Source organism: Urocitellus parryii, chromosome 10 (genome assembly GCF_045843805.1).
Source record: "Urocitellus parryii isolate mUroPar1 chromosome 10, mUroPar1.hap1, whole genome shotgun sequence".
Taxonomy (NCBI): Eukaryota; Metazoa; Chordata; class Mammalia; order Rodentia; family Sciuridae; genus Urocitellus; species Urocitellus parryii.
This window is the reverse complement of record NC_135540.1, coordinates 15,759,861-15,770,826: the sequence shown is the minus strand read 5'-3', so window position 1 is coordinate 15,770,826 and position 10,966 is coordinate 15,759,861. Positions and strand designations below refer to the sequence as shown.

Below are 10,966 nucleotides of genomic sequence, written 5' to 3'. Positions count from 1 at the left end.
AACCCCAGGGAGTTGGGTCAGGCAACCTGAGACTCAGTTAGGCCTCACCTGGAAGAGGACATAACCGCTCTCCTGGCTCCTTCCATTGCCCAGTCCTTGATCTCATCACTCCTCCCTCTGCAGAAGAAAGGAAACAGAAACAAGGGTGATGATCTAAGTGGACTTGGGTCAGCTCCTCGGCTTGCACAGGGAAGTCCCACACTGGATCTTAAGGCAGGTCTGTCCCCACCAGCACTCATGGCTTAGACCACAACGGTGGTATCCTTCCCTGTGGGGGAAAAGAGGTGTAGAATTAAAATTTTAATACAAACCAGGTAATTCTAAGAAGCTAAACTTTCAAAAGTGAATCAGGCAGCTTCCCTGTGGGCCCAAGAGTTATAGAGAAAGGTCATGTGAAGAAGATCTAGACCAAACACTGCTGGTGTCAGTAACCATCCAGGTAGACTTGTTACTGAAACCTCGATCATTCAACCTGCCTGTTCAGCAGTCATTCAGAAGTGGGCTATCTTACTCCATTTCCTGTTGCTATGATGAAATACCTAAGATGGGTAACTTGTGGAGAATACAGTTATTTGGCTCATAGTTCCGGAAGCTGGGAAGTCCGAGAGCACAGAGCCAGAATCTGCTCAGCACTCCCTGAGGGCTGTGTGCTGCAACATGACCTGGCCACAGGCACCACGTGGCCAGTCAGGGCAAGTGTGTGTCCACTCTCATAAAACCACCAGTCCCCTCCTGGGGCCCACCCTGATGACCTTCTCTGTTCCTAATTACCTCCCAGTGGGCTCACCTTCAAAAACCATCAGCATATGAGTTTGGGGATCAAGTTTACAACACGTAAAATTTGGGGAACACGTTTGTTTGGGTTTGGATGTGAGGTGTTCCCCAGTAGCTCATTATTATCCCTGGCTCAAGCTCTCTCTGCTTCCCGTGTGCCATGAAGTGAGCAGCTTTCTTCCACCACGCCCTTCAGCCATGATGTTCTGTCTCACCTTGGGCCCAGAGCTCTGGGGTCAGCTGACAAACAGACTGAACCTCTGAAATCATGAGCCCAAAATACACTTTTCTTCTTCCAAGTTGCTCTTGTCAGGTCTTTTGGTCACAGCAGTGGAAAGCTAATACAACGTTTTCTTTTCCTTTCTTTTTTTTTTGGGGGGGGGGCTGCTGGGAATTTAATCACCAAGCTACATCTCCATCCCTTTTTATCTTCTTATTTTGAGACAAGAGTCTTGCTAAGTTGCTGAAGCTATCCTTGAACTTGTGAACCTCCTGCCTCAGCCCCCTGAATCACTAGGATTAAAGTTGTGCATCGGCATACCCAGCTCTAACACAACATTTGAACCATAGCACAGTCATCCAGTGTGAACTCAGCATATGACTGATTTGTGGTTGTTTAATAAGATTCTGCTCCCAAATATTACAGAAAATAACTTTTGTCTAACTCCCCCAAAGCATGTTGATGAATTCAGTAAATGTGTTTTTCCTAAAGTTTTGTTTTGCTGTGGGAGGAAAAGAAAAAAAGGCAACATTTGATTTCAGAGCTTCACCTCTTATAGTGTACAGTATAGAGAAAGGGGATTAACAGTCATCTCAATTGGTACCAGGTTTTTACTTCTACAAGTATGAGAATGCTTCTAGCTTCAAGATATAAAAATCCAAGCTGGGCTCAGTGGCACACGCCTGTAATCCCAGCAACTCGGGAGGCTAGGAGGAGGATCTCCAATTTGAGGCCAGCCTCAGCAATTTAGCTAGGCCCAAAGTAATTTAACAAGGCCATGTCTCAAAAAAAAAAAAAAAAAAAAATGGGCTGGGGATGTGGCTCACTGGTAAAGTATCCCTGGGTTCAATCCCTGGAGAAAGAAAGGGAGGAAAGAAGGAAAGAGGGAAGGAGGGAGGGAGGGAGGGAAAGAGGAAAGAGAATCCAACTCAATCGGCTTATGTAACAAGGAAGGCCACCACCTCACGGGAACTGTGATTACTGTCTTCACTCGGCACTCTTCTCCGGATCTTGGTCTCATCGTACCTTAATAAGATCTACAAAAAATGCCTGACCCTACATCTCAGCAAATTCTACTGTCTCTGCCTTTAAGAAGCAGAGGATTGAGGGGTTCAATCCTCAGTACCACCAAAAAAAAGACAGGGTTCAGGGCTGGGGGGTGCATCTGCGTGGTGGAACTGCACCTGTCTGGCATTGCCCAAAGGCCTGGGTTTGATCCCCAGCTCCAAAAAGAGAAAAAGACATGTCTCCTACATTAGGAAGTAAGGAATCAAGCATGAGGTCTATGGTTTTGGGTCTGAGCCACTAAGACAGGAGTAATCACTTAGTGAAAATAAACTGTCACCTGGGCTAACCTCAATCTCCCACGCTCCAGTTTTTGTTTCCAAAATAATCCATGAATTTCTTCATGGTCCAGCTCCCTCTTGTGGTAAGAACTTATTACATTGTTTCTTACAAGAAGACAGAGAACAGAGCTATAGGGAGAGGATGATTTAACACATTTTAAAAGCAAATGTGGAAATTTGACCAGTGGGGTGGAGGTGTAGCACATGTGAGGTCCTGGACACAGTCCCCAGCGCTGCTAAACAAGAAACCCAAGACAAACAAATTCTTGGCTAGCCTGGCTCCTTGGTGCACACCTGTAATCCCAATGGCTCAGGAAGCTGAGGCAGGAGGATCCCAAGTTCAAAGCCAACCTCAGTAACGGCAAGGTGCTTAGTAGCGACTCAGTGAGACTCAATCTCTAAATAAAATACAAAAAAGGCTGGGGATGTGGCTCAGTGGTTAAGTGCCCTTGGATTCAATCCCTGGTACCAAAAAATAAATAAATAAATAGAAATTTAAAAATTCTTGGCTAATGCTCTTTCCTATCATCAGGGTGAACTTTGAGTAGCTGACTGAACATACAATTTCCATGACTTTTTAAATAAATCCCAATTTCAAAAGGGTTAAATAGTATGTTTAGAGACTGCAGTAAAAGAGGGTTGAACAAAGTTGAACAAAAGTTTATCTTTTAAAACAAACAAAAGCATTTTTAAAGTTATATGGCTCTTCAAATTCTGTATGGCTAGCACAGTTGTTTGCCAAAATGTGGGTTATAGGTTCAAATGTCTTAAAATAACACAGTTCTGCACTTTCCTCACCTATCACTTCTCCTTTTTCTTTTTCTTTTTTTTTTAAATGAGTCAGTGTCTCATGGAGAATGAGTCTTGGTTCACCAGAGGAAGTTGCCCTCTGGTTAATCACAGGCACAAACCATCTGGAATTATATCAATGTACCATCCACCACTTCCTGGGTTTCTTCTAGGTCCTAGAATTTAGCTCCCATCTGGGACAGAAAGAGAAAATGTCTCCAAAACAGGGAAGGCTTGAGGACCTTTATAGGGAGAGTGAGATGAACCGAGTCATACTCAGGCTCGCCACGCGTGTGGGCTGTATGCTGGAGATTCGCGTCCACCCCACGGGGACTGAAACTGATTTCTAAAAGAGACCCACAGGTTTGAGACAGTAAAGAAATTCCTTTACACATGAGAAGGCTTCGAGCCCTTGACCTGTGTGCATTTGGGTGTGTGTGGAGACCCACAGCTGGGGCACAGCCAGAAACCAGGGACCAAGTGACCTCTGAGCGGTCAAGAGCTTTTCCAGAGTTCATGCGCTTTGCCCTGGCACACCACCAAGGAACAGCAGAGATCAGCCTCAGAGCCCTGGCCCCTGGAGGAGTCACCAAGAGCCAGAGAGAGAAGGGTTAGAAAAATGCACTTGGTTTTCTAAAAGTCTCCTTTCCAGTTTTTCTGCACCAGGCTTGTGACCTATGTACCGTAATGATCTCTGAAAACGTCCTCAGCCAGGTGCTTCTCTATCTAACTCTGGCCGCAGAGGCGTCGCCTGGGAGTGTGTTAAATGCACAGGTTCTTGAGCTGCACTCGCAGAGAGTCCACAGATCTGGGCGGTCCCCTGGGTGGAACACAGAAAAACTGGCATCCTTGCTTTCCAGTGCAGACCCATAACTGATACTCCTAATGTTCCCAAGTGGTTATGAAGAGAGAAAAGTAAGTGGAAGTAGACGGCTTAATGTCCATGTGATTGTTGGCAGAACATTGGCCTCCCCCCAAGAACTTAAGATCACTCTCTGGGAGCCATTTTAAGATCTGAGCAAAGATCTAAACTCACCAGAGAAAGAAAAAAACAACTCTCAAACCTGCAAGACTGGATAAATAGCTTTGAAAACAATGAGAATGTTTAGAATTTTCTTCACAATCATGCAGGAGGTGAGGGAAGTGGCTGGAGGTGTGGACAAACTGGATTGGCCATGTGTGGGTAATGGTTGCAGTGGGGGCTGGGCACCAAACCCAGCACTAGAGGTGGAGTTGTGCAGGTCTTTAAGTCTCCACAATAAAAAAAAAAAAGGGGGGGAAGGGAGAGAATTTAAAAACCCAGGACTGCAGGTGTAGTTCAGTGGTACAACACTTACCTAGCAGGTGTGAGGCACTGGGCTCGATCCTCAGTACCGCATAAAAATAAATACATAAAATAAAGGTTTTATATCTATCTACAACCCAAAAGGTTATGAGCTACAAACATGTCGAAAAACAGGAGTCACAGAGGCAAGCCTTATCGTTCTAATTCCATCCAAGCAATTGCCTTCCTTGAATTTCCTGAGCCCCCTGGCAACTAATCTCTCTTATGAAATGGATACATCAGGTATGATTAAACATGACATTTACATGTGTGGAAACGCCTCTGTTCCAGATTCCCTGCTCACCAAGCGATTCTCTGGTTGACAATCCGGCACCAAGGAGAAAATATTTCATTTTTTTGCATACCATAAACATGCATATAGAATATAAAACATAAATTCATGTTTTATGGCTCATGTCAGCATAGCCCCTCAATTGATGGGACAATCACATCCTTCTATTTGTGACTACTCTGGGTTCTGGTTCTGAACATTGGTCTTATGAGTTTGGTTAGTGAGTCTGTCCCAAAAGGCATGGCTGCTCAGAGTGGGCTGAAAACCTAAAGTTTGGGAGCCTTTAAGGATCAGGAAAGGGACTAAGTCAAGGAAGACTTCCCAACGTAATGAACATCTCCCAGGTGACCCTGAGCAAGCAGCCACCAAGGTGCAAAAACACCCCATCCAGCTCACAGTTCCTTCCTTGAATTTCTGCACAAACAATAGCTATAACCTATTGAATGCTTATGGTGCAGCAAACCTTCTGCTGGGGGCTTCCCATTGGTTATCTCATTTAATTTCTATACACATGATTTTTGTTTGTTTGTTTTTAATTTTTTGTTGTTGTTGTAGGCAAATGCAATACCTTTAATTTTTTTTTTTTATTTGTTTTTATGTGGTGCTGGGGATCGAACCCAGGGCTTCACACATACAAGGCAAACACTCCACCAACTGAGCTACAACCCCAGCCCTCCATATGCATGTTTTATGGTATGCAATTCCTTAGCAAGACTTTCTTCCAAATTGGTTAAAGGAAGGAAATGAACGAAAGAGATGGTTCACTGCTTGAGTTAAATACTTCAAGTCATCTACAGAGACACATCCTGCCTACAGTGCCATGCGACAGATATGAAATATACTTATTATCTCTTAAATATATATAACGTATATGTGAAACACACATACATCACATTATGAAGCATTATTTCTGGGTAGAATTTCACTGAAATTCCCAATATCATTACAAAGGAATTGGAGGAGTTTAAGATACTTTATAGCCACTTGCCTAGGCCCTTTGTCATAATCCACTGACGAATGGAGGGTGAGGAGGCCAATGTTTACCTCTAATGTTCCCCGAATCCAGGGGAATGTCCTTCCTGTCCTTTGGGGTATATCTCTCCATTTTATCATTGTTTGGTGAAACAATATTTCCTAGTTTAATAGAAGACACTGCTTATTACTTTGCTTTTTCTTCTCCTGTTTTAGGCTTTTTTCATTCTGAAGTTGAGTTTGGTGACCTGGCATCCCTCAGTGCCTGTCCAGCCTTAATAATTGCACACATGATAGATGTTGCTTGCAGAGTTCCAAGAAAGGGTCACTAGTAGACACACCAGGACATGTGTAACCAGATCAGCGTTTTGCAGGGCTCTTATTGCTTTAAAGTAATAAGAGAGCACATTCAATCTGAGATCAAAAGATATGAACTCATTAATCCCAGCTACTCAGGGGGCTGAGACAGGAGGATCACAATCAAGACCAGCCTGGGCAACTTAGGGAGACCCTGACTCAGCATTAAATCCCTTTTCTTTTTATTTTTTGGTACCAGGAATTGAACCCAGGGGTGCTAAACCACTAAACCACATCCCCAGCCCGTTTTTTTTTTTTTTAAGGTTTAAAAAAAAATTTTTTTAATTATAGATGGACACAATAACTTTAAAGGTTAAAAAAATTTAAAGGTTTAAGGTTTAAAAAATTTTTTTAAAATTATAGATGGACACAATAACTTTATTTTATTTTATGTGGTGCTGAGGATCAAACCTAGTGCCCTGCACATGCCAGGCGAGCGCTTTGCCTCTGAGCTACAGCCCCAGCCCCCCCCCCAGCCCGTTTTTGTATTTTATTTAGAGACAGGGTCTCACTGAGTTGCTTAGAGCCTTACTAAATTACTGAGGCTGACTTTGAACTTGCAATCCTCCTGCCTCAGCCTCCCAAGCCACTGGGTTTATAAGCATGCATCTCCACACCTGGAAAGAATAAAATTCTTTCAAAGGACTGGCAATGCAGCTCAGTGGTAGAACATTTACCTAGCATTCAGGAAGCCTGGGGTTCCAGACCCAGTACTGGGGGGGAGGAAATCTGAACTCTAGCCCTTGATCTTCTCTTTTAACTGTGTGCTGGGTTTTTTCTTTTGGTTGTTGTTGTTGTTTGTATGTTTGTTTTTTCCCAGTGTGGCAATAGAACCCAGGGCCCAGCATAAGCTAGGAAGCACTGTACCACTGAGCTACAACACCAACCTGTGTGCTTTTTAATGGTTTAGCCCTTTATAAATGAGATAAATAAAAATTGTCCCATCTATTTCTGTAGGCTCATTTCTGATACAGTGGAGATGACTCCTAGCTGCAGACGCTGTGGATTGGTTATTCAAAAGCCATTCACAGGACATTTTCCCCTTGCCTTCCTGTGCCTTAAATATTCACATTCCAAGAAACTCTTGCAGCTAGGCTTTTCCACCAGATCCTGTTCTTTCCTGGGGCTTGGGAGGCAGGTCACAGGCTAAGCCTCAGCAAAACTATGGACAGGAAATAGCCTGTGCTGGCTTGCTCTTGACTTCTACCCCTAGCTAATGCTCCTCACAGCAGCTGCACTGGTTTGTTAAACAGGGAAGCAGATCATGCCATTGCCCTGCTGAGCCCCTTCAATGACTTTCCATCAGAGAGTAAAATCCAGATTCCCTCGGCCTCTACAGTCTCATTCAGTCCCTCCCTGCCCCGACCCTGCCCCACTGTGCTCCAGCCAAACCTTCCGTTCCTCAAACTTGCCAAGTGAGCTCCTGGCTCCTTGGCTATCTGCTGGCTCCTCTGCCCAAATTCTCCTCTAGCCTTTTACCTGTGTCCCCCTTCCCCAACTTCAGCACTCACAACTCACAGGTCCCCATTAGAGATTCCTCTGTGACCATCCTGTCTTAGATGTTCCTCCACTTACCCTCTGCGTATCACCCAGGTTGTTTCTTTTGTCATCCCTTATCCCCGAGCCACAGTTACTGTGTGTTTTTGTTCACTTGTTAGCTGTCTGTCTTCTACCACTAGAAGATACATATGCATCATGGTGGGATGGTCTTTGTCTTGTTCATTGCTACCTCTTTAATCCTTTGTACAGTGCCTAAAACCTGGGAGACACTCATGCAATATTTATTAAATAAATGAATGAGCCTTCCTGGTGAATCTCCACCTTCTATTGATTCATCAAAGGGAATGGGACACTCAACAAGTATGGGGTGAGAAAAGCAAGCATCAACCCGGGACATGCGTGAGGGCTGGATGACTTCCAGGAAGAGTAATCAGGAGGGCCAACTTACTGGGGAAAATGAAAAAGTAGGAGAACAATTCTGAGAGCAGAATGTAGTAGAGACTGCTGTGTCATCACTCCATTTCATATTATGTTGGACATCTGGCCAGTAAAATAGAACAAGATAAGGTAAATAAAAAATAAAAAGAATAGGAATTGGAAAATATTTTTTAAAAATTGGATTACTTATATAGAACATCAAAAGAAATCTACAAACAAATCTTTAGAATTAATAAGTGTTTCACAGCTACAAGTGTGCTGGTGCGACTGAGAGGCTGAGGGAGGATCCTATGAGCCCAGAAGATGACGTTCAACCTGGGCAACATATTGACACCTCGTCTCTAAAAAATTAAAAATAATAAAAACTTTTTAAAAAATGTCTCTTTTGTCTCCTCAATACTCTGTCAATATACTAAAATCAATTGTATTTCCATACATCAGCAGCAAGCAAATAGAAAATGAAAAAACTTAAAGATGCCTTTAAAAAGCAACAAAAAATACTTTAGAAAAAAATTTTAAGAATCTTTTTAGAGCCAGGCACAGTGGCTCATGCTTATAATTCCAGCAGCTCTGGAGGCTGAGGCAGGAGTATCAGGAGCTCAAAGCCAGCCTCAGCTAAAGCCAGGTGCTACACAACTCAGTGAGACCCTGTCTCTAAACAAAATACAAAATAGGGCTGGGGATGTGGCACAGTGGTCAAATGCCCCTGAATTCAATCCCCAGTACCAAAAAAAAAAAAAAAAAAAAAAGAAAAGAAAAAATTCTTTTTAGAAGAAAATTATGAATGACATTAAAGAAAACCTAAATAAATGGAGAGACTTACCATGTTATTGGGCAGGAAGACTCAACAGTATCAAAATGGACCCATATTATTGTACAGTTTTTCTGAAAAAAAAATTAAATAATTTGCCTCTGAAAATTCTTAATATTAGCAAACTTCATTCAAAACACACATCAAGAAGATAATACCCCATGATCAAGTGGGTTTCATCCCAGGGATGCCAGGTTGGCTCAACATACACAAATCAATAAATGTAATCCACCACTTAAACAGAATTAAGCACAAGAATCATATGATCATCTCAAAAGATGCAGAAAAGGCCTTTGATAAAATCTAGCACCTATTCATGCTAAAAATGTTGGAGAAGCTAGAGATAGAAGGAACTTACCTCAACATTATAAATGTTGTATACGACAAACCCAAAGCCAACATCATATTGAACAGAGAAAAAATCAAAGTATTTTCTCTAAAATCAGGCACAAGACCACTTCTATTCAATTTAACTCTTGAAACATTATCCAGAGCAATCAGACAAGAGAAGGAAATTAGAGGGTTACAAAGAGAAAAAGAAAAAGTCAAAATATCTCCATCTGGGGATGACATGCTCTGATATCTGGAAGACCCAAAAAACTCCACCAGAAGACTTCTAGAGCTGATGAATGAACTCAACAAAGTATCAGGACACAAAATCAACACCCATGAATCAATAGTTTTCCTATATTCCAACAATAATTCAGCCAAGGAAGAAATCAAGAAAACCATCCCATTCACAATAACATTAAAAAAAAAAAAAATCCTTGGGACTTTAATCTACCCAAGGAGGTGAAAGATTTCTACAGTGAAAATTATAGAAGACTGAAGAAAGAAATTGAATAAGACCCTATAATATGGAAAGACCTCCCATATTCTTAATAGGCAGAATCAATATTGTCAAAATGGCCATATTACCAAAGCAATATACAAATTCAGTGCAATCCCCATCAAAATACCAATGACATTCTTCAAAGAACTATGAAAAACTGTTGAGAGCCACAGCCAGTCGGAATGGCCTCTGGCATTTTACCTATAGTATTGGTTGAGAGGCAAGCCATTAAGATGATGATGGACTGATTCAATTGTATATTAGGCCTTTACTGTCCGCCTGGGCACCTGATACTTTGGAGTTCTCGAGAGGATTGCCTGGGGAGTTCGAGTTGGTTGGGGAAGTTCCTGGAGAGAGAGTTCCGATTGGTGTGTGGGGTTCCTGGAGGAGCCTCGTGGGTGGCGTTTGGGAGAGTTCCCGGGGAGCGTGTGTGGAGTGTGCTGGTGGAGTTCAGAAATAAAGTTTGTTCCTGCTTGAGTGGCTCTTGATTTGTGCCCAGCCAGACTGCAGCAAAAAACAGACTTAAAAATTCATTTGGGGGGCTGGGGTTGTGCCTCAAGTGGTAGAGTGCTCACCTAGCACATGTGAGGCACTGGGATCGATCCTCGGCACCCCATAAAAATAAAATAAAGATATTGTATCCACCTAAAACTAAAGAATAAATATTTTTAAAAATTCATTTGGAAGAGTAAGAAACTAAGAATGACCAAAGTGATAGACCCAACCTTTCTTAAAATTGGGCATCTCGCCATAAAACCATGAAAAGATAATTTCGGCTTTACTATAAATTACTGCAAATTCTGAACCTACTTGGAATGCCTGCCCGTGCCCTGAACTCACCCAGGTCCGGTTTTCCCTGACCAGATAACAACCCTTTCCTAAACCTTAGTGACGCCTCATAAATTCTGGCCTTCCCTGGCCGGACAATGACCCTCTCTGAGTCTCTAAGATCTCCATAAATTCTGATGCTGGGGCCAGCAAAAATGTAAACTTGTGTTATGCTCCTCAGAGTGTTGTTATCTGTAACCCCACTTTGTGTAACTTTTGGGCTATAAAACTGGGCCACAAAGAAGCCTCAGGGCTGTCTTGTTCCTGCCGTTTTGGGAGGGAGAGGCAGCCCGGCCGGTCGAAATAATAAGCTTGCTTTAATTTGATTTTAATTGGAGTCAGTGGTCTTTTCTTGCGTCCTGGTCTAACACAAAGCAATCCTGAGCATGAAGAACAATGCAGGAGGCATCACAATACCCAATCTCAAATTGTACTACAAAGTTATAATAAGAAAAAGAGCATGATATTGGTATCAAAGTCGAC

At 42.6% G+C, this 10,966-nt stretch overlaps 1 protein-coding gene across 1 annotated transcript in view; it reads left to right on the top strand.

Annotated features, from left to right (window-relative positions):
* Positions 1-10,966, top strand: part of Setd7 (SET domain containing 7, histone lysine methyltransferase) — a 74,688-nt gene that overhangs the window by 49,747 nt on the left and 13,975 nt on the right. The window lies entirely within an intron of this gene.